The sequence below is a fragment of the Cebus imitator genome, unplaced genomic scaffold (genome assembly GCF_001604975.1).
Source record: "Cebus imitator isolate Cc_AM_T3 unplaced genomic scaffold, Cebus_imitator-1.0 Scaffold133, whole genome shotgun sequence".
Classification (NCBI taxonomy): Eukaryota; Metazoa; Chordata; class Mammalia; order Primates; family Cebidae; genus Cebus; species Cebus imitator.
Window position 1 is genome coordinate 3,090,151 of NW_016107448.1, and position 7,357 is coordinate 3,097,507.

Below are 7,357 nucleotides of genomic sequence, written 5' to 3' on the forward strand. Positions count from 1 at the left end.
GGACAGGAAAGGCCTCTCTGAGGAGATAACATTGAAGTTGATTCTTGAATGTTGAGGAGTCAGCCCTTCAAAGATCCTAGGGTAAGTCCCTAATATTTAAATGACATTGATATATTTTAACAACAAAAAGATTAGCATAACTAGAAGGTGCTGAGCAAGGGGCAGAGCATCAGTCAATGTGGTCAGAGGTGACAGGGGATAGATATTGAGGTTTATTGTATGTACATTTATTCTAAGTGTAATGTGAAGCTTTGGGTTGGTTTTAAGCAGAGGAACATTACAATTTGATTTATATTTTGAAAAGATCCATCTGGTTGCTCTGGTGAGCCTGGATTGGAAGAGGGCAAGAGGAAAGCAGAGAGATCAGTTGGAAGCCATTTGCAATAAGCAAGATGAGAGATGATGGCTTGGGTGAGAACAGCAAAGATGAGAGACTAAATTCATCAGAATTGCTGGAGAGTGGGGTGGGAGGAGGATAAAAACAATTCTACTTTAGATATGTTAATTATGAGATGCCTATCAGAAACTCAAGTGGATGTATCAAATGGACAGTTGGGGGTTTGAGTTTGCAATTCAAAAAAATCCCCAGGACTGAATGTGTACATTTGGAAGTCAAAGGCACGTCAGTGTGTTTAAATCTATGAGCTAATTGAGGTTGTCAAGGAAAAGATGGAGGAAAGAATGGGTCTTGGATCATGTCCATGAACAGTGAGAAACCTAGTGGAATGGAGAAGCTGGCAAAGGATATAGAGAAGGGGTAGCCAGTTAGGAAGAGGACCTAGTAAAGAAGTATTTGAAAGAATAAAAAACAAAACAACAACAAAAAAAAACACACCTAAAAATTCCAAGGAAGAAAAAATTTCCAACAGTGGTAAATATTGCTCAATAGTCAAATGTTATAAAAACAGAGAAGTGATCCTAGGACCAATGGTGAGGGAAATGAGATAATGATGATAGGAGGACATGGCATCCTAGGAGGGTTTATTTTATTCAAGAGTATCTGCATGCCACTGGCAGTGCTTCCATAGAGATAAATTTCTGTTGCAGGAAGTCATTGCAGAGGTTTGTATACATTTTGTAGAGTACATCTAATGTCAGGAACTTGTTGAAATTGATCTGCACTGCAAAATTGAGAACAAAACTTAGAATCGCCACATCACAGTATTAGTACTGTTAAACCTGAAAAGCTCAGCCAATGTGATTCACTAAATTTCTACAATACCATGCACTGTGAATGTGGTTGGCGTAGACTAATTTATCATTATCATACTGCAGACTGGTAATTTTGTGGGAGCAAGTGAATTGTCATAGTTGTACTAGTTTTATATTATTGAATTGGGAAGGATAATAGAGTCAGAACAGAATTTTGGGGTGTGATGTAATTTAGAGGACATCTAGTTTATTGTCTCATAGGTGGCAATGTGGCTGTAAATTGTTCAAAGCCACAGAAGGCAATTACAGCTGGTAGGGAAATCATGGAAATATGATCTTCATATGTCCCATTTTTATCTGCTACCCAGTAAATATGTGGGATACATGAAGTATAGTTATTCACATCTTTGAGTTCTCTAAATCTCCAGATATTTATTTGAAAGACAAGGGATATTTTTTTGTTACACACACACACACACACACACACACACACACACACATATACACACATCTATACATGTTTTTGTAACGTATTTTCAGAAATATGTCTTTATGTTAATGAATATTATGAAGTGGTAGAAATATATAATCATGGTCCTTTGAAATAATATCTTTTTTCACCAATCCTAAGATCAGCCATTTATGAGCAGTGCCTTCATGCTACACATTCTGTATATATTACCTTGAAATTTGACAGTAGTCAGCAAGGTAAGTATTACCTTGGAATTTTTCAGGTTGAGGAAATATAAATCTAGGGAGTTGAAGTACCTTTCCAAGCCTCATTCATATCGTTAGTGGCTGAGTCTAGATTTGAACTTACCTGAAATTTTCCTCTTATAACATACCACCTTTGTCAATGACTGAATTCCCCACTGCAAAAGACTATGTATTTGTATCGTATGTAAGTTGCCATATATTTGATTCAGTTAAAAATAATTTTCATTCTGAGAAAAATTAAAATAATTTTCATTCTGAGAGATAATATGAAGAAAGAAATATGTTTAAAATGCCTAGCATCTTAGAAGTGCCATAACATTTATCTGTCAAAAAATGGTGAAATATGACAAACAGTCATGTCTGGATTTGTGTCTTTGCTCAACAACTTAACATGTAATCTTAGGCAAATTACTTTAACTCTCTGATCATCAGCAAAAGTTCATTATACTACTTTTATAACTTCTTCAGAGTTTGTGAAGTTGAAATTACACATATTTTGACAGTTCATAGTGGCATATTGCACCATTCTTTAAAACTTAAAGATAAGGTTATGTTCCAAGAAAAATAATGAAAAATCCACATGTAAGTAAGGTCAGATATTTTTTGTATCAGAGGAAACAAAAATGTAATAATAACTGACTGTGGATGAAGCATATTGGGAGATTCAAATTTTAATCAAGTTGTAGACATTAGTACTTGTTGTCTTTGTTTAAAATATAAAGGGTTGACAGAGCAAAATCATCTACAGAATTATTCAAACAGTTAAATGAATAATTTGGCCTCATTTTTTTTTTCAGGATAGTCTACTGAAATGTATTTGACTATTCTCTGCATTGAGAATGTACGTACTTTTGAAAGTAGAGATAGATAACCAGGCTATTTTATTTATCTTACCCTGAATAAAATCACTAAGTATTTTTTTATATTTCATATTGCTTTGTTCTACAATTTTTTTTATTATGTTTAAGTTCTGGGATACATGTGCAGAACGTGCAGATTTGTTATATATGTATGCACATGCTATGGTGGTTTGCTGCACCCATCAACCCGTCATCTACATTAGGTATTTCTCCTAATGCTATCCCTCCCTTAGCCCCGCAACTGACGACAGGCCTCAGTGTGTGATGTTCCCCTCCCTGTGTCTATGTGTTCTCATTGTTCAACCCCTACTTTTGAGTGAGAATATGTGGTGTTTCGTTTTCTGTTCTGTGTTAGATTGCTGAGAATGATGGTTTCCAGCTTCATCCATGTCCCTCAAAGGACATGAACTCATCCTTTTTTATCACTGTGTAGTATTCCATGGTATATATGAGCCAGATTTTCTTTTCCCAGTCTATCATTGATAGATATTTGGGTTGGTTCCAAGGCTTTGCTATTGTGAACAGTGCCACAATAAACATACATGTGCATGTGTTTTTATAGTAGAATAATTTATAATCCCCTGCATACATATCCAATAATGGGATTGCTGGGTCAAATGGTATTTCTGATTCTAGATCCCTGAGGAATTGCCACACTGTCTTCTACAATGGTTGAACGAATTTAGACCTCCACCAACAGTGTAAAAGTGTTCCTATTTCTCCACATTCTCTCCAGCATCTGTTGTTTCCTGACTTTTTAATAATTGCCATTCTAACTGGCATGAGATGATATTTCATTGTGGTTTTGTTTTGCATTTCTCTAATGACCAGTGATGATGATTGTGGTTTGTTTTTTCATTCTCTTAAAAGTATCATTAAAAAAAAAATTCTTCATTTTATGAAGCCCAGTCTATCATTTTTTATGGATCATGCTTTTGATGTTGTATATGGCTAAGGTAATTGCCTAACATAAGTTCACAAGGATTGACTCCTGTATTTTCTCCAGAAATTGGATGATTTTCTTTTTAATTGGAAAAATTCCAAACATACACAAAAGAAGAGGATATGGTGTAATGAAGTGCCGCATATTCATTACTCCTTTCGACAGTTATGGGTTCATGGCTGATCTAGTTTAGTCTGTGTTTCCTCCTACTTCTACATGCCTCCCAAGTTTAATTTAATTTAGCATAAGTTTAACTAATTTAGCATAAGTTTATGTGTGTAGTTCAAATAACTTGGAGGAATGCAATACTTTCACTATGGCAAAGAAATGTTATTGATTCACAACTTTTAGTATAGTGACCAAAATTATTTGAATTGCACACATAAACTTATGCTAAATTAGTTATGTTTATTAACTTATGCTAAGTTCATTAAATTATTAGACGTTTTAAGCTTTTGTTGAAGTATAACACATCTACAGAGATGTCTACAAATCATAAGGGTTTAGTTCAGTAATTTTTCACAGAGTGAAACATTTGTATATTCAGCATCCTAATCAAGAATTTAAATATTACCAGCACTACAGAAGTCCCCTTATATTCCAAAAGGAATTCCTACCCTTATTTCCAATTCCATGTATAAATTTTGCCTGTGGTTAAACTTACACAATGGAATCATACATTACATCCACTCTTGTCTCAATTATTTCCTACCCTGTATGTTTTTGAATTTATTATAGTGTTTCATGTAGTAAGTAGTTTGTTGATCTGATTGCTGCTTAATATTTCATTATTTCAATATACCACACTTTATGTATTCTAGTATTGGACATTAGGGTTCTTTTCAGTTATTGACTTTTACATATAGTACTGCTCTGAATAGTCTTATATATTGTTGTTTTTGGTCATATACATGCATTTATGTTGTGTACATAGCTAAAGGTAGAATTTCTGGTGACTGAATATATGTATGATCAGCCTTAGTAAACACTGACAGTTTTTATAAGTGGTTGAACCAACAATAAATGAAAGAATAGTGTATATATACATAGCATATAATATTCTGGATAATAATCTGTTAATCCCTTAATGATCTTGTTAAAGTATTCCTCTCCCTGCAATAGTTTGGTTCTATTACTAAAGGTCATTTGCACTTGTTATACATGAGTAATTTCTGTGAACTTGCTCAAATCTTTGGTCCAACAATTAAATGTATGAAACTGCAATGCTAAGACTAGATCCTTAAATGAGGAAATTGACCAAAGACCGTTTACATCCTGATGTTTCAACAGAGTGTTACTTGATCTCTTTAGAAATTATTTTTGTTTCATTTCATTACAATGGTAAGAATTTTTAAACAAAACAAAACAAAACAAAACATTATCCTAAAGCTCGGTACATAGATGTACAATAAATGATTCTCTTTTCTTCTATTAAAGTAATCATTTTACGATTTCCTTTTTAGCCTTTTCATTATTGTTAACATGTATCCTTTTGTAAAATGTGCCTCCATAGCCACATCTAGACGAAAAGTAGAAATCCATGGCCATGTAACCCTTCAAGCTTGAACGACAAATCAATACCACATCTCTATAAACCAAGTATATCTTAGTATTTCCACAAAGGACGTGACCTACCCTAACTTTCTGTAAGTTTGGGGCCAGTCCAATAGGATTATAGTTCTGAGCAAAATCTTCCCATGTCAAGAAATAGTTGAAGGCTTCAAAATAAGCTCATAATACCAAAAAATAAAACAAGTCTGTGGAAAATATGAATACCTAACTTTCACTGTGGCAAAAAAGTTATTGATTCATAGTTTTTAGTATAGTGACCAAAATTGTTTGAATTACACACATAAACTTATGCTAAAGTAGTTATTATTCTAAAACTATTCAATCTTTGTGTGTTCTTGCCCTTCTAGATTTGATTATTTATTCTGGTTAACTGTCAGAAGGCCAGGCAACTATGTGAACACAGAATAGGCAAGTAAACTCTTCTATACTTACAACTTTACTAATTATTGCCACTTGTAAATAAGTATTTTCATATTGGATAATGAAAGGCTAAAGTGATTACAGGTGATAAACCAATTAGTCAGCCCTGAAGTGATTGAGGAACACAAGATTAAAGCTGCAACAAATATGAAGACTAATTTACACTATTCTCCCTGAGAAGATAGATTGCATTTTTCAGCCTCCTTTACAGTTAGATGTGACAATATCTACTAATAGCATAGAAGGAAGCACTAAAATACATAGAAGGAGGCATTATTTCTGTCTTTTAAGAAAACCAAAGTCTAAGAGCAGAATAAATAGACAAGTAATCACAGTATAATTTGGAGAGCCTGTTAACAGTGCAAAAATGTAGATACACAAATAACTTTTCTTAGGAGGGAAGGGAGTGTAGTCATGAGAATCAGGAGCTATTAAGAGGAAGTATGTTTGGAATGTTGCCTAGGAAATGAAAGGAACTTAGCCAGTAGACAAGGTAGTTTAGACAGTGTTGAAGCACAGGCTAGCTACTTATAGGAGCATGGCTTAAGCAAGCAGGTCTGGGAACACAGAAGAAGGGACTAATGGCTAGGGGTGCATCAGGTTGTAACCTTTATATCAATCTATGAAGCTTAAATTATCCTAAAAACAATCAGTAAACACCAGTTTCTAAAGAAGTAGTAGAGTTAACTCTATTTTGAGAATCATCACATTCATGGACTAAGAGATAACGGAGACAGAGAACATGATTAGGAAATTTAAAGTAATGTTCTGGCAGCAAGTGATGGGATTATGGCATGAACAACGGAACGGAGAGAGGAAGAAGCTGCAAGAAATCTTAGAAGTAAATGAAAAAGAATTTGTTAAGAAACTGAATATCTGGGTAGGAACTTGGTAGAATTACATCACGGTCTCTAGCTTGGGCACATGGGCAGATGCTGATAGTGTTCCCTGAGAAAAGGAAATTGACAATAAGAACAATTAAAAATAGAAATGGCACTTATCATGTATTCTGCTAAGCCATTTATATATATTAACCTATTGAAATCTCACACCTACTTTGTTAAGTCACTACTATTCTTTCTACCCTTTGTAGATATAGTTATTGAGGTGTAAAGAAGTGAAAAAGTTGCTCAAGGTGGAAATAAGCTAGTAGATGGCATAGCCAGAATGCACAGATCCTAGTCCCGGAACCAAGTTCTTGAGTACCACATTGTAATGCCTCCCAAGAGAAGAAAACAGACGGAAAATTCATTTTGGGGTATATTGAATTGGAGATATCTGGGAATCGTTCAGCTGAGAATAACAGTTTAAAAATAGCTGTGTGTTTTATGAAAGGAGATACTTAACTGTAACCATAATAGTTGAAGATGCAGAAGCAAAAACAAATTTGATAATTTCACTGGAAGAGAATCTAGATGGAAGACAGGCGAAGGACTGAGGAAGGCATATTAGCATATTAGTGAATAAAAATATTTACGGATTTGGCAAGAAGAACACATCAGTATACGTGTGTGTCAGCAACACCAAGAATAAAAATAATTAAAGAAGAATTAAAAGGGCTGGGCTGGGTGCAGTGGGGTGGTTCAAGTCTGGAATCCCACTACTTTGGGAGACCCAGGCGGGCAGATTGCCTGAGGTCAGGAGATTGAGACTCATCTGGCCAACATGATGAAACTCTGTCTCTACCAAAAAA